A 17,718-nucleotide genomic window follows, 5' to 3' on the forward strand; every position below is an offset into this window, starting at 1 on the left:
CAGATGATATGTACAGTATCTTTTCTTTGTAAACAGGTAGGGTATAAAAAGATGACTTTAGGAGCACACTTTCTGCGTAAGGTGATTGTAACAACTGTGCGTGAGACGACTTCCTGGAGACTGGTATCAAATTGAACCTTTGTCCTGTACTGTAGACCTGACTGATGTTGATTATTTGGTCTCTGGAATATATTTCATAGAAAACCAAAATGTGGTCAAGCAGTTGACTATAACATTTATCAACAAACCTGTCCCCACTTTCTGAATTTGTTTATCCATCATATTGTATCATTTGTTTGTTTGTTTCTTGGACGTTCTCTTCTTCTTCCATTCTGTGCAATTTTCTTACTCCTTCCCTCTCCCGTGCCCCAGGCTCATATTTTCCCTCTCATTGAAAACCCAATAAGAAAGCCATTTACTACCTATGGGAATGTCAGGTCTTCAGAGCTGAGGGCGACAGGTGCACCTTCAGAAAAATAGAGCTATTCACAGAAGCCCAAATGGCTACACAAATCAGGTAACTGCCTGTGCAAATGGGAACTTGCAGGGAAAGCATGCAAATGCCCATTCGAAAGGCTCAGTACTGTGACGGTGAGTGCTGCTGTCACCAGTCAGGTGTGATTTAGGAGTGGTCATACGTCTCAGATGAATTAGCTCAGGTTGCTCCGCAGCACCTCTGGGCCTGAGATGCCCAGATTTTCTTTTTAAAAATCTTTACTAAAGATATTAGAATTACAACAAAATTACAGCAAAATTTAATAATCAGAGTGCAAATATAAAACCAACTGAACCAACAACATGATCCATGTAAGCCTAGGCCCTAGATCCTTGTAAGCCTAGGCCACTCCATTGTTCCCCAATACCCATCTGAGACCTGATCTTCCAGTCTTAGTTCAGGCAAAGCTCCCATTGAGGATGAGGACTGCAGGATCAGCCACCTCCATTTCAGATTCCTCTTGCTTAATTATCTGCTCTCCCCCACATGCACACACACTTCTGAAACTAACTAGAGTAGAAACTGATTAATTTAATTTTTGAGCCGGAAGTAAATATGGTGGGAAAAGGTTTGGCAGGGGAGAAATACCACATCGTAGAATATTCAAAATTCTATGCTTGTTTGCTTGCTTTTCTTTCTTTTTTCTTTTTTAAAGATTTTGTAGCACAAAATATCTACAGATACTTGCTTACAGTTATAACGATATGAGGGCTTGTGTGTGTGTCTGTGTACAGACATGTTCACAAGTGTGTGCATGTATATATGTGTAGCTTATAAAAAGCTAGTTTTTCTTTAAGTGGGTGTTTCCTGTGTGCTTTTGTTTGCCAGAGATCAATGGGTGGACGTGATATGACCCCACTCTTTTTATAAGATCAGAATGTCATGGCACAATTATTGCTCAGTACATTCCCTAGAGAAGAAAATTCCAGTACTCACTCATTGTGCCAAGTTTACTGTAAATATAGATGCATGCATGCTTTGCAAATGGTCTCTTTCCCGTCAGTTTTCCAGGCCTTCCTCTTGTCTCTTTTTTAGATTTTTGGACTGCAGTAAAACTGCAGGTTATTGTTCCCCCTGCCTTTCAGGTTTTCCAATAGCGTAACCGAGAAGCAAAGATGCGTGTGATTCTGGACATAGAGACCTGAGAACAAGCTTCCCTCTGTTGGATGCCCTTTTACAGCATGAATAAACAATAAATCTGTTAGACAATAAGACATTTCTGCTTCCACTGCTACCCCTAGAATGACCACCCAGTGTGGCTGAGGATTGCTAAGTGCTGCTGAAAGCATTCTCAGAAAAAGGGCCCTTGATCTGGGTGGAAGTCTCGTTGACATTAGTGAGAGTTTTTTGCACCCAGCAAGGCAGCGCACATGCCTTAAGGGTCCTTTCTTGATATCACGCACATACCTCATCTCTGAGCTTTTAGTAAATCTGTAGGGTAATTGCCCTTAGTCACTGAGCCAAGGCCTTGTTTGTGAAACCCAAGACTGGCAGGAGACAGGCAGCCAAGGAAATAATAATCATGTCAGGCTCTTTGCCTCTCAATTCTCTTGCCAATATTTTCCCCAAAAGTGTTGGAAGAACGACGTGACTAAGCTTCCTAATTAGCTGTGGGGGTGTCTTCACTGCAGAGTTAACCAGGGTGTTCAGCTCCCGGATTAGCCTGGGTGCGTGCAGCCACACAGCAAAGCCCTACCTGAGTTACTATGTGCTCACTGGTGCTGCACTCCCTAGGTGTGTCATACGGCACATCCCATGTTTCACTGTGCGGCAGTAATCACTGTGTGATTCTTTTCCAGTGAATTGTGGGAGAACTTGTCTGTCCTTCTGGGCACACAGGGGGAATGGTGGGAAGGCATTGGGGGATTATCAGCATTTGAGTGATTTAGCCTGCTTCCTCATAGCAAAATGTGGTGGGTTATCGTCCCGAGTGAAAGTAGAACCCAGGGTCTGATCCACACCCCCCAACTGTGCCAGCTAGGTCAGGTTGAAAGCACCATCAAACTCAGGTGAGAGGTTTGTGTGTGTAGAAGAGAGGGGCATTAGGGGCACCACAAGTATGAACCTGAGCTAACTGGAGGAAAGACATAACCCTGCATATACAGATTGAGAGACTGTCTCATGGGAATTGTATGTTTGACAGTTGCAAATTGAAATTCAGGTACAAGTGTAAGTTACAAAAGAGAAATGAGCAGGGTCTGTTGCTCTCTTTGCTGTCACCATCTTGGATTTTAATCCAGAGTGGGACACTATGAATAATGTTCAAGGCGATCTGTCATTTAAGTATACATGTTGATGGTTACATTTCTAGCGTCTGCTGTGGCTCTCAGGGGAGGTAACGTGCCAGGTGCGTAGGGGGAGGCGTAACTGTTTAAAGAGTTGGGAATGTGGCTCATGCAGGGCCGGCTCCAGAGTTTTGGCCGCCCCAAGCAGCCAAAACAAAACAAAATAAAAGCCGCGATCGCAATTGCGATCGCGATCTGCGGCGGCAATTCGGCGGGAGGTCCTTCGCTCCCAGGCGGAGTGAGGGACTGTCCGCCGAATTGCCGCCGAATACCTGGATGTGCCGCCCCTCTCCAGAGCAGCCGCCCCAAGCACCTGCTTGACAAGCTGGTGCATGGAGCCAGCCCTGGGCTCATGTGAGGCAGTTGTTGCTCTCTGAAAATGTTTCAAACCTTGTAATTATATATATGAAGTGGCTCCTAGGTCTAATTAATTTTAATTAATGTTCATGCATTAATTTCATGGACAACAGATCACCCGGGGTCCCATTTACCAAAGTGATATTTTCATATAGAAGAAATATACTTAAATAATGTTTCCAGCATATTGGGCTCATATAGATTCTCCTTCAGGCTCTCTTCCCTCTAAGCCCAGAAATATGCACAGATTCATGGTGCAGAAGCAGTAGTAACGTGAACTTCTATCATAACCAGCTACAGTCTCATGCACTGCACTCTCTCCACAGCCCACACTAAGCATTCGTCCAAAGGAGAGGAGTAATCTTGGGGGACTAGGTCAGGGAGTGTACCTCAAAAAATGCTGACCATGATCTTGACTCAGGCGTCTCTCACAATGTCCCACAGTAGTCCAGCTGCCATGGGATTTGTGGAGTGTTAGATCTATAGATTTGCAAGGAAAGTCTGGAATGAGTGAAAAAGTTGCACATCAGTATTCTGCTCTGGGTTTATGGTTGCAAGGTATCTGGTTTTCAACTGAAACGGTCGAAAAAGACCCTGGCAGCTCCGGTCAGCACTGCTGTTGGCAGCTCCCTGCCTGGCTCCGCACAGCTCCCGGGAAGTGGCCGGAATGTCTGGCTCCTAGGTGAAGGGGCGGCCAGGGAAGCGCCGTGCGCTGCCCCTGCCTGCAGGCGCCAACCTGAGTGCCGGCTTCGCAGCTTCCATTGGCCAGAAACCGTGGCTACTGGGAGCTGCGGGGGTAGCGCCTGTGGGCAGGGCAACACACGGAGCCCCCTGGCTGCATCTCCACTAGGAGCCAGAGGGACATGTCGCCACTTCCCAGGAGCCGAGTGAGGTCAGCGCTGCCCAGAGCCCACACCCCACACCCCCTCCCACACTCCAACCCTCTGCCCCAGCTCTGAGCCCCCTCCAGCACCCAAACTCCCTCCCAGAGCCTACACCCTGCACACCCTCCCGCATGCCAACCCACTGCCCCACCCAGGAACACCCTCCCGCACCCTGAACACCTCAGACCCACCCCGGAGCCTCCTCCCATACCCCAAACCCCTCATCCCCACCCCCACCCGAGAGCCCGCACCCCCAGTGAGAGCCCATATCGCCTCCCACACTCCAAACCCCTCAGCCCCACCTCCAAGCCCCCTCCAGCACCCCAATCCCCTCATCCTCTGCCCCACCCCAGAGCCCACACCCTAACCTCTGCCCCAGCCTGGTGAAAATGAAATATATTGTGTATAGTGAGACCTCATTGGAACTAAAGGAAATTAATTAACATAAATGGGGTTGGATAAGAATTTTCAGTGTAGTTAATGTCCTCATTTTGAACTCAAGTAAGTGAGCATTTGCTTATCATTTGAGTATGCAGCAGTTCTGCAGCAGTGGCCCTGTTTGCCTTTCCCAGGAGAGGAATAGCTCCCACTGAAGTTAATAAGAGTTACTCCTGTTCTGCAGGGAGAGAGCGGTCATTGGAGAATATATATTAGCGCAATTAAACATGTTCAGAGCAACCAGACCCAAGCTGCTATGGATCATGGAGCCTCTTGAGGGAAAAGACACAAAATCAAATCAACTTGCCTGAGAAAAAACAATGAAAATCAAATTTTCAAGAGCGTGTTCCAAAGTGTCACCCTTGCAATTGTTCATACTCCCCCTCCTATGCTCCATCTTCACAAATATGCATTTGCATATGTAAATTGCGAAGCTGCACAGCTATTTAGCTAATGTGCATATGCAAATGTAAACACAATTTTGTTGGCACAGTTTCAGAGGCCACGCTGGAAAACGCGGGCCTGAATGTTAGCAGGTACTAGGCTGGGAAACTTGTACAACTCGTGTCTGGTGAATAAGCAGAGGACCCTTATGTCTCCAGGGTTGTCAGTACTTTCACAAGCACTAAATTCCCACGAAAAATTGTATTTCTTTTTGAAAACCCAATTTATTTTCATTATTTCTTAACAAGCTGATGTTTGTTTCAGGCAGGATTTCAGCTGGCAAAAATGTTGAGATCTTGGAAGCCAGACAAAATATTTTGCTGTTGTTTTAAGCGTAACGTATTTGTCAATATTTCTAGAATGGTGAAAAATGTCACCTATTTCAGGATAATTAGTGGGAGGCACAGATTATAAATACAGGGCCTGATGCAAAGCCCATTGACTTCCATGCTTTTCAGACTCTTGAATGGTTTTTCTGTTGATTTCAATTGGCAAGGCATCAGGCCCCAAAAAGCATTTGATGTAGGCTCTTAAGGCACTCTCTTTTATGGAACGGTGGCTGCCCAGTTCATTTGTGACTGAGTCGAGCAGTTCACTGTAAGAAAAGGGGGCAGATCCTGAGCGGGTGCTAATTGTCACAGATCCATTATGGTCAGGGGAGTTATTACCATTTGAAATAGCTGAGCATCTTTCCCAAAGTGTAAAATGTTTTATCAAGTTGATGGTGAGCAAGAGAATGCAATATTGATGAACGTCACGCAGTGCCGAGCCATGTTCTTTGTAGCAGCATTGCGCTTATACAGATCCCAATTCTGTTCCTGCAGATGTCAAGTTTTATCACTGAAAGATTTGTCATTGATTCTCTTGAGAGCAGCATCAGTCCGGCCGTATGCTGAATTGTCCCTGGATTCCTAGATAGGCTCCTGGACAATGCCCATGTAATAGGGTTTTGTGCAGGGTGGGGTAGGGAGGTGAATTTCACTCAGAGAGAACTGCAGTTGAATATCAGTTTTCTCTGTGAACAGAGAATGAGACTTTCTTGTAACAAAATACCTTTGCTTTTTCCTATATGAGTCTAGATTTTTTTCTGCAGGTTTATTTCTGTTGTGAAAGGGGCAAGAACATCTCAATCCTTATGTTCTTTTCCAGGGCGGTAAAGAAACAGCTTATTTTAAGCATTTTCTTTTATCTTGCAAATCCCATTCTAAAGGATACCTGTACCTGAAGTGCTGCTGTTCAGGGGCTGTAGCTCAGTTGCGACATTGAAATGGAAAGTATAGTTTCTTCTTGCCAATGTCCTAAAGTGACCATTTGGGGAGGATGGAGGCGTGGAAAAGCAGAGGGCACAAATGGCACGGGGACATGCTCTCTGACTGAGATAATTAGATCTTTCTTTCTGGAAACTGGTAAATCTGCTTAAGTGAAGGGGTTTCTCTGGTTCTTCCCAGCTTTTTGAAAGCATACTTTACAGTAACGGATGCAGGAATCCTTTATAATTACATTAGTAGTGAAAAACAGCCAAAGTGTAAAAATGCAAATAAGGATTAAGTCATCAAGACACATATTTATTTAACTAAGACCTTAATGTAGAATTGAAAATCTCCATGTATTCATTCAATAAAAGAAACCAAATGTACCAGGTAGAAAGATTTAATTTCCAATTAGATTATTCCAGTACAATCAAAGACAGGCAAGTGGGGAGTTAGGCAAAGAACACTAGAGCATTTCTAATCGGAAAGTTCACTTCTAGGCTTCTAGTCCCTTTCTGGCTGAGCAGTACTGTATAGCAAACTCTTTGAGAGAGCTTCTTTCCCATTTCAGTTATTGATATGTAACCTTTTTGTTGTGTTTGTACAGCCCCTAGCACAATGGCGGTCCTGGTCCATCACTAGGGATCTTAGGCACTATTGAAATTCAGATGATGGGGAAGGATAATGAGTACGTTCAGATTAACTAAGAACCAACCTAAGAATCTGTCACTGCATTTGAACCCAAATCTACATCGAGTCTTTTGTTTGATTTCGAAAATGTTTGGATGACTCTGTGTCTGTGTGGGGGGGGAAGAGGGGATGTGCGCGCACCTGCCCATTGTAGCTATGAGCACCTTGTGCACATATGCCTGGAATTCTTCAGCCCACAGGGTCTGTACACGCGCACGGTACAGCCTCATACCCCCTACAGTCAGTCTATAAAAGGCAGAGCATTCCCAACTGCCATTCAGTTCCTGCTCATGCCCCTTGTAGCAAGGTGGTGCCGTGACGTCCTCCTGCATCCCTGTTGCTCAGATAGTGTTGTTAGTGAACGGTTATGGGAAGTCTGACATCCTTAGCAAGTGTGCCACTTGTACTTCTTTTTCTAAGCACACACAGAGGGCTTGCAATGCCCGTTTAAATTGATTCTTGGTACAAAAAATCTGTCTGACTCTGAGGTACCCCCTTGGGAATGGTCTCTGCCTGCTTTGAAGTCAGTTTCCCTGGCTACAAGAGATATGAGTCTGGGAAATAAGAAATTGGCTGGTTCTAAGAGACCTCATGCTGCTAGCAAACACTCTGAGCCTTCTCATCAGCGCTCTTCTGGTAAGTCAGTGGCCCCTGCTGCCCTAGGCAGGAAAGAACAAAGATCTCCAGGAAGGGCTCAGCACTGATCACCATCTCCAGTACTGACCAAGAAGAAGGCTGAGCGTTGTAATGATGGCAGACTACTTTGAAACTGCAACAGTACCATGAGTCTTCTAAGGCTTGGTCTACACTACCCCCCCTAATTCGAACTAAGGTACGCAACTTCAGCTACGTGAATAACGTAGCTGAAGTTCGAAGTACCTTATTTCGAATTAGTTCAAACTTACCTTGGTCCACACTCGGCAGGCAGGCTCCCCCGTCGACTCCGCGGTACTCCTCTCGGCGAGCTGGAGTACCGCAGTCGACGGCGAGCACTTCCGGGTTCGACTTATCGCGTCCAGACTAGACGCGATAAGTCGAACCCAGAAGTTCGATTTCCAGCCGTCGAACTTGCCGGTAAGTGTAGCCAAGGCCTAAGACTGTGGGATTGTGTTCCTCAGCGGTGTACTGCATCCTGCACCTTCGGTGACCAGCATTACTTCCTCGGTTCCATTGTCATCGATGCTGTATACCTCCTAGTTGTCAGTACTGCATCTGGACTTGACTTTTTCTGGGACTCTAGCGCTGGTACTTGTCATCATGGTACCACTGTTGGTATGGCCCTTACACTTATTCTGGAACTGGAGTCCCCATTGTCAGATATCTCTCCTTTGTCTGCTGTATCCAGAACTCTTCTGGGCACGGGAGCCTACATTACCGAAGAAGAAAATATCTGTCTATCCTTGACGATACTGGTGGCTACCTCTCATGTGAAATCAAAGGCTCTTCATTCTATATTTTAGGGATGTGCTCCTCCACTAGAGGAATTTATTTCATTGGCATCCTCATCTCTGTATAGTAATAGGAGTTCTTCTAGGAGGTCTCCACCTTCACCTAGACTAATTCTTGAGAGTGGCTTTCAAGGAAGTCCCTATTGCTGCAGATCAAATGCTTCAGAGATGTCTCACTCTCCCTGGTTTCTATCTTTGTGGTATCATATGCCCTTCTCTTATGCGGCACATGTTGGCCTCTGTAGAACCCTCAGCATCTTCCGTCTGCTCCTTCCTTATTCAGCTTCATTGAGGTTTAGAGTAAAGTTGACTGCTTCTAAGAATCTTGCTAGGGATCATCAATCATCCCAACAGAAACTCCTGTAAACTGGTTACCAGCATATTAAAGTGAGGAGGAAGACCTTGTGGAAGAATATAATGATCGGCCTATCCCTCTCTAGACATATCCTCATCATCACCTGATAAGGCTGTGTCTTCACTACACATGTCCAGTATAGAGGACTTCAGAGACTTCCAGGATCTCTTTAAAAGGATGACAAACACCCTAGAGATGCCACTGGAGGTTGTCCAGGAGAGATCTCATAAATTGTTTGACATTCTGCACCCAGTAGCCCAGGGTTGTTCAGCCATTTCTGTTAAATGAAGGCATTCTCGAACCTGCTAAGGATTTATGGCATATATCTTGGCCACATCCAAGGTTTGGGCTACACTGAAAAATTATATGAGCATAACTGCGTCTGTCAGGGGCATGAATAAAACACTCCTGACCAATGTAGCTATGCTGACAACACCCTAGCTTAGACACAGCTATGTTGACATAAGAAGGCTTCCATCGACATAACTAACTTTGTTTGGGAAGGTGGTGTTCCTACAGAAAAACTCCTTCGGTTGGTATAGGGCAGGGGTAGGCAACCTATGGCACGTGTGCCGAAGGTGGCATGCAAGCTGATTTTTAGTGGCACACACTGCCTGGATCCTGGCCACCGGTCTGGGGGGCTCTGCATTTTAATTTAATTTTAAATGGAGCTTCTTAAACATTTTAAAAACCTTATTTACCTCACATACAACAATAGTTTAGTTATATATTATAGACTTATAGAAAGAGACCTTCTAAAAATGTTAAAATGTATTACTGGCACGTCAAACCTTAAATTAGAGTGAATAAATGAAGACTCGGCACAACACTTCTGAAAGGTTGCCGACCCCTGGTATAGGGCCTATAGACTCTGTCTACACTATGGGGCTATGCCCGCATAGCTATCCCAGTATAGCTTTTGTAGTGTAGACATAACCTAAGAGGGCAAATCAGAAGTACAAAATTCCTCCTAAGGGATAGGAATACTTTTGTACATACATGGTACCTAGATCATTGAATGTAACAGCAGCTCACAAAAATTTAACTTTCACAAGCTCCTAGGGGTAAAGAACCTATAACAACTCAATGCCCCATTCACAAATATGAAGGGGCATCACAACAATACGCTCTGCTACTCTAGATGCAATTATCTGGCTTAACCATCTAAATGTGAAATTATAGTTGTTGCTTTACATTTACATCAGCCATACGAAGAAGAAGAAGGAGTCAAAGAAGATGGATCGGCTGGTGAGGAAGGTTTATTCATCTGCTACTTTTCAGTTTTGTATAGTCAATTGTCACATTGTGCTGGCTAAATATGAATTTATGCAATGGGACAAGGTTTTACAACTGTCCAAGAGATCAGAAATGAATTGAAGGCAGTGGCTTCTGAAGGCCAGTTAATGATGAAGACAGCTCTGCAGGCCTCATTGGATGCCTCTGGCACTGCAACCAGGTCTATGGCCACAGCAGTCACTACAAGAAGAACATTTTGATTGCAGTCATCCCAAAAGAGGATCAGACCACTATTGAAGACCTGCCTTTCAAAGGCCATGACCTTTTAAATTCAGGAACTGATGAAGCACCTCACACTCTGACGGACTGCAGGACAATGCCTCTAGCTCTCTACACACCATCACAGAAAGGGAAGCACACCAGAACTGAGTCAGCCTCCAGTCAGAGGCCTCCCTTTCCTTCTATGAGTACCAACAAAGGGCTCCTGATTTTTCTAGGAGAAGAACTTGCTTCCAGAAGGAGAGGGGCAGTCCTTCTACAGTGACAGCACACTCATCTTTGGCAAAGAGCTCACAGGTTTGATGCTGTGGTCAAGAGTCCTCGACCAGTGAAAGACGATCTTCACCCCTTCTATACTCCCCTTGGCACCCACCTTTCGTTTTTTGCGGCTGCCTGGGTTGCAATTACCACCCAGCACTGGCTCTTAGAAATCATCTGTAAAGGATATTCCGTATAATATCAGTCTATGTCAACTCCCTGTCAGGAGTTCTTGTTTTAATAATTATTGGTTCACTTAGAATTTGTAGTTTTTGTGCCCTTTTTAAAAAACAAACAAACAAACAAGCGCATCTGTATTTCAGGTGCTCATTGCACCTGATATTTCCACCATAAACAATAACTGGGTGAGCCCTAAATATATGCGGGTCTGATTCCCATTTACAATACTGGCAATGTAAATGGGCCTTAGTGGAAATGAGACTTAGGACAATGTAGTGAATCACAGAATCCTAGAAGCAAAGAGCCAGATTCTGCTCTTACACCAGTGTAAATCCATAGTAACTCCCCTGACATTAATGGAATTACCGTGTTGTAAAACTAATGTGAAATCAGAATAAGGGCCCTAGTAATTAGATTGGAAGGACCTTCCGTATTGGGCTTAAAAATCAAATATAGTCTCCAATTTTGTGCCTTTAATTTTGTGATTCAGGAGAAGGACAGATACCTTTGACACTTTGCCTAGGTTTTAATTTTTGGTTCCCTGGTTTCCATTTTTGTGCTTTTCTTTACAAGGAGTTGACTCAGTTTGGGCCTCATCCAATGCCCAATAAGAATCTTTCCTTGGCCTTCAATGGACTTTGGATTCGGCCCTTTGTACTTGAAGGAAAGACAAAATAGCTAGTCTAAAAGAATGGCTCTGATTGTTTCTAACTAAGCAAATGAAAAACAGTAGATTATGTAATGTAGAGCAAACACACTGCACAGTGATTAAACTCTGTACCTCATCAAAAGATCAACAGAGTATTTAATGAACCAGTACATCCAAAACCCATTAAAAGAGACTTTTTAAAAAAGCAGTATGATTTGTTTTCCTTTGGTTTACATCAACTATTTCTGTCTTTTTAAAAGGGAACAATCTGAATTGGAAAGCTGACTTTTATTCCTTCATTGGCAAACAGTCTGACTCCAAGTCAGAAGACTACAGCAAGTCCCACACCTCAAGTCCATGGCTATGCAGACCACATAGATAGAATCAACTGTGTGATCTCACCCCTCCTCTGCCTTCCTTCATGCACTGCTTTCTAGACCAATAGAGAGAAACGTAAGGAGGGATTTAAAGCTTAAGATGCACTAAGAGGATACCTCTGAAAAAAGGAGAAGAAAATCACTAGAAAATGAGTAGCGATTTGTTTGGCTTCCTTACTGCAGTGCCAATTTATAGGTCTCATAAACCACCTGGGAGACTTGAGTCATTCCTTGTTTTCAGCTCTGGTAAGGATAGAGATTGCAGTAAATGCTCTCAGTCTTTACACAACGAGGTTCTTTTCTTCAGCCCACAATTCAAGCATCTCTGCATTTTTTCCATCTATTTTGTAGTCAAAGGAATAGTGAAAATAGAGAATATTTTAAGCATAAAATAGTCTATGAGAAATGCACAGCTATTGGCTAATTGTTTACAATTTATGGGGGCAAAACCTCAAAGAAATAATCATAAATGTGAGTAACATAAACATTCTTTGCAGGTTTTACAGATAAGAAATTATATTTAGGGACATAGTCTTGCTGGTATTGTAAAGAAACAGGGAACTAACTGCAAACTAGCAGGGCCGACAAGGGGGGGGGGAAAGCTGGTACAAATTACTGGGGCCCGACGGTCTGGAAGGGGGCCCCGGGCCCAGCTTCCCACCCCCTTCGTCGGCCCTGTTTAGCCGGTCCGCCCTTGCTGGGGGGCCCCTGAAAAATTTTTCACCGGGGCCCGAACCCATTCTCGGGGGCCCTGCAAACTAGTAGTTTGAACGGTGGGAAAGGAAGAAGTACAGTATAAGTATAAGTTACTGTAGGAGCCAGTTTGTCCCCTGTGGTGCTTGAGATGAAGAGAGTCTCAGATTGTGAGCAATGAATAATTCTACCCAGCAACATATTTGTTCATAGAGTCCCGGCATCCTCTAACTTTAGGATCAACTGGTAATTTTGTTAATTAGCTTGCTTCTTCTAGATCGTGAGCAGAGTTAGGCCAATGTTGTGTGCTTTTGGAAATCCCACCCTAGAAAAACTGTTCTGTTAGGAATGTGATCACAGAAGACATTTTAGGAGGGGTAGCATTGGGAAGAACTAAACCCAGAGTTCACTCTGGCTCTGTGCTTTCATTAACTTGTAGTGTGAAGCATTTGTCATGTGCTGGGTTCAGAGCACTTTGGTTTGATACAGCTTGACTAGGAGACTGGGAGCAGGTGTCATGTCAGAAAAATATATGGGGCCACAAAAATATATACACTCACATTAAAAGATGAGACAGCTGCAAAGCCACTGTGTCAAGCCACAAACTCCTGCTGAGTTTAACTCTTTGTGTTAAGTGCAAAATATTTAAATTCCTTCAGCCACAATACTGATTCCGACAGATATTAGGGTGGTTATTTATTACCATAATTTGTGTTACGAGGCCAAGGTTTCTCCTTTAGATGGTGTGACGCCTAGTTCAGGGCCAAATACTGTCACCAGTGCACTGTCTGAATAGCTGGGGCGTGTACTTGGGTCCGTGAAGAGTGTCTCCATGGCCACTACTGTGTCTAGGGCTGCCTTTGTGGTTGCATCATGACCCTTCCTTGGGTGGATTGATCAGAGGATCCATAGTGGTGTATCAGCTGACCCCACCTTGCCCACTCTGTCAGCCATCCATGCTCCACCCAGTAGTCAGTGCACAAGGCATCACTGCAGAGAACTGCTCCATGTCATGCAGGAGATGCTGTTCTCATGGGTGGACTCTGGTGTTACTGCTCTGCCCTGTGTAATGGCACTGTGACTCCTTTGTTACTGCTGTGGAAGGATGGGAAGGTTGACCCCACAGCTGTAACTTGCTCTGCAACATTATCTTTGATTACTGTTTTAACAGGAAACATTTAATTAAATACAAGTGTTATATAATCAGGGCCGGCTTTAGGACCCGTGGGGCCCAATTCGAATACCCGGCGGCAGTCCGGGACTTCGGTGGCACTTTGGCGATGGGGGGTCCGCTCCGCGTCTTCTGCGGCACTGAAGGATCCCCCGCTGCCGAAGATCCCGGAGTGGACCGCCACCGGGTGAGTAAAAAAAAATTAAAAAGGCGCTTATGGCGCGAGGCCCTCTTAGGTGTGGGCGCGGGGTCCGATTCCGGAGAATCAGGGGAATCGGCCTAAAGCCGGCCCTGTATATAATGCTGTTTCTGGTACAGTGTGTTGCTTACCTGACCGAGCAGAACTCCTAAGAGGGAAGGATTATACTCTTGTGAGATGAAGCCTGAATTGCAGGAGGGTTGGAATTGCTTTGGAGTAAAAGCAAAGCCTTTCACCTCTGGTTTCAAACACAGCTGAGGTGCGCAGTAGCTGAAAGTTGTTGCCACCCAGTAGCTGTTTGGTATCCTTTGAGTGTTGTGGGCTCAGTCCATTTCCTCATGGAAAAACATCCACTTCACAAAAACTACCATCACAAGCAGCGATAATTAGCAATCCCTGCAGATAGGTGAGAACCCATTGGCCATGGAGACTATGATACACTCTTTTCCCTGGAGGTAGTTCCTTCGGGTCAGGGTTCAGGCACATTGGTATAGCAACACAAGCCAGCTTCTACAACCACCAGGGCTGTACCTATTCCAGGTCATTTAGGTGTATTACAGTAGTGCCTAGAGAGCCTCAGCTGAAATGGGGCCCCATTGTGCTAGGTGCTGTACATACATATAGGATAAAAGAGTCCCTGCCCCCAAGAGCTTATATTTTAAATAGACAAGGGAGATAAAGGAGATAAAATTACCTTCATGTTATGAATGGGGTCACAGAGAGATTACGTGCTTTAACCAGGGTTACACAGGGAATTTGACAGAGCTGGGAAGAGAACTGAGCTCTCTTGTGTCTCATTCCAGTATCATAGCTACCCCACTGCCTCTGCCTCTCCCTCTCCCAGACAGCTATTCTGTGGGGAAACAGAGGACTTAAATAGCTAATTCTGTCAATCCAGACTCTTCCACCACCACTACATTAACCTGAGGGAGCAGCGGGGGAGAGAACGTGCCCTTAAGATTGTTGTACCATATTACATCATAATTAGATAACACTGGAATCAGAAAAGAGTGAGGGATGATAAATGTCACAATTAATTTTAACCATGGAAGCATGACATTTCAAGAGGATGCTCTGTCTGTCTTTGTAATTTTCCAAGGCCTTCATAGCAGTTCAGAAAGGAAACCAGAAAACTATAGTGGAAAAGGCAAACTGACTTCTAAAATTTCTAGCAATGATGTGTTTTAACTATATGATTGATGGACCCTTTTATTCTTTTCATTTATTTACATAACACTATTTAAACACTGCCACAGTGATTAACCACTTTGCACTTTTTCTCCTTGAATTAACTAATTGAATAATTAATTTGCTATTGAATTAAATACATCCAATGGTAAAAACATGATAAAAAGTGCACGTGGGCATGATGGCATCTCTCCTGTGTGCCATTTGTATAAGGGGTACAGTTTGTACATTGGGGATAGTAGTCATCCCTGAAGTGAATACAAAGAAGTATTGTGACTCACTCCCAGTGTTTCTACTAGCATTATAAACTGTGAGAGCACTTTATGAATAACAGAGTCTAGAATGAATTCAGCAATGTTTCACTCTCTAACCATCTATTATGCATACCGAGCCAAGTTCTGCCCCCAGATACACATAATTCCCATTGAAACCCACCCACTATATTTACTTTTAAAGATGAAAGCACTTCAGTTACTGTCGTAGAGGACTCTCTGTAGCATGGATAAGAATGCAAATACCCTTCCCACAGAAATGGAAGAGAACGAAGAAGTGTGTAACTTGCAGGGGAAGGGACACTTGGAGACAATAGCATTAGGATTGTTGCGCTGTGATTGTAACCATCACTTTTATCAAAATGATGATCAGAAATGCTTTCCCTGCATTTGCTATTGTATAAACCCCTCTCAACATGATGCTTCTCGGTATTGTCTTCACTTTTGGAGACAATAACCTCTGGAGTTAGAATGTGATACATGGGCCGGATCCAAAGCCCTTAGAAGTCAATGTAAAGACTCTCATTAACCCCCAGGAGCTTTGGGTCTAGCTCTAAATGCCATGAATGGGTGGATGGAAACTTTGAGTCAATATTTCTGTTAGCTTCTGTTCAGTTTAATAAAGGAACACAGCTGGGTATATACTTTTTTTTTTTTTTGACAGAACAAGCTAAATTCTGCCCTCAGATACATGACCCTCCTTAGTGAAGTCCATTGATTTTTGCAGTGTGTTAATGTGTTATCTCCAGCGGTAAGAATTTGCCCCATGCTCTCACGTTTCTGGAAAGAACTTTGATCACAAAATGTTTTTAATTTCATAGCATGACGAGAATTAAAGGCAGATGACTGCCTCAAGTACACGAGGGCACCAACTTGTACTTTCTCTTCCTCTGTTCCACCAATAACATTTTCCAGGCTGCTGGTTGACTTGAGATGACTGCATCATGGCTTCCTGGCACTCATTGTATGAGCCGAAATCTAATTGATATGACTTACAACAGAGAATAAAGGAAGAGGAGGAAGCAATGGTGGTGCTATCCCATTGGGGGCCCTAAGCAGGAATATTTTTGTGGGCCTCCCCACACATACAATACTAAAACAGGCAAATTCTTATGAAAATAATAATAATAACAAGTAAATCGAGGGCCCCCTTGAGATGTTTGCAGCCCCAAGCAATTGTTTAGTCTGCTTAGGCCTAGCACTGGCTCTGGGAGAAAGCACAGGGCAAGGACTAGTTAATATAAAACAGTATCATATTTTTGTGGCTGACTGAGATGCATAAGTCCTTCTGTCCACCCCAATGCACCTTGTGATTTTGCTAAGCTTCCCATTTTCACTACAGCAAAGAGAAAATATTATAGGGTTTTTACTCAGTCCAGTGTTCCCCAAAGAAGTATGCTATCTAGTACCTAATATACACAATGCTATATTTCTGCAGGTGCGTATATATGTTAGTCACTTTTATATGGGGGTTAAATTGAGTGACTGATATTATTATTGTAACTGAACACTAATATTCTTATTTCAACAGGATTTTTCATTAAAAGAAAAATTTGTCAGTAGCTCAGAAAGTCAATATATGATTAGAGTGGCGGAAATTATTAGCTGTGTATAAATTATCAGACAATTTAGCCTTTTGTTCTGTTTGCAAATCAGCTATAAACTGATCCGGATTCCGGTGAATACATTTGTTTATCCTAACTATCTACAGAATAGTTTTGACAAGCCATTTTCAGCCTGTTGTTTGCAAACTGCTTTCTTAGACTGTTCGCTCTTTGGGATTGGCCAACTATGGCTTTGTCTTCACTGATAAAAAAAAAAAGTGTGTTCTTTGCATCAAGTTTTTACATCATAGTGAAGATAAGGCACAAGTAATCTTTAGCCATGACGTAGCTGGTTAGCTAGTCAAGGTCAGCCCGATGCCCTTCCCACCTGGGGTTTAGCTCGACTATTTTATTTTATCGAGGTAAAAATTCCTGTGCTTTGTCTCCACTAGGATTGTCCATTGAGATAGCTAACTCTCGATATAAAACCACACTTTTTTGTACAGTGAAGACAAAGCCTAAGTCCCATGGTACTTTTTCTGCTCCCTGATGGAATGAATGAAACATTTTAAACAGGAGACTAGCAAATGAGGAAAAGTGTTATATTATTTGTGTTCATGCATAAATACCTTTATTCACAAAGGCTTGTATGAAGAGCAGCTATTCCCCAAACATTTATGTGAACAAAAGAAATGTGTGTGAACGTTTGCAAATCATGAGTAAGAAGGGATCTAAATGCGGTAAAGGCAAACGTAGGTTCAGAATCCAAATGAATATTCATGAATATTGTTTCTGCCATGTCTAGCGGTATATTATAAGCTCTTTGGGGGCAGGGAGCATCTTTTTGTTTTAGCACAGTGGGGTCCTGGTCCATAACTGGAGCTTCTAGGTGCTACTGCAATACTGCTACTAATTAATAATAGTAGCTGTAGCTAAAGAGTCATCATCACATTCTCCTCCTCCATCACCAGGAGATGTCATTGTTTCCATGAGGAATGAGTCATTTGCCATTACTTATGTCCAAA

General features: G+C 43.8%; 1 protein-coding gene across 50 annotated transcripts in view; it reads left to right on the forward strand.

Moving 5' to 3' along the window:
* Nucleotides 1-17,718, forward strand: part of MAP2 (microtubule associated protein 2) — a 342,492-nt gene that overhangs the window by 219,901 nt on the left and 104,873 nt on the right. The window lies entirely within an intron of this gene.

Source organism: Chrysemys picta, chromosome 11 (assembly GCF_011386835.1).
Source record: "Chrysemys picta bellii isolate R12L10 chromosome 11, ASM1138683v2, whole genome shotgun sequence".
NCBI lineage: Eukaryota > Metazoa > Chordata > Testudines > Emydidae > Chrysemys > Chrysemys picta.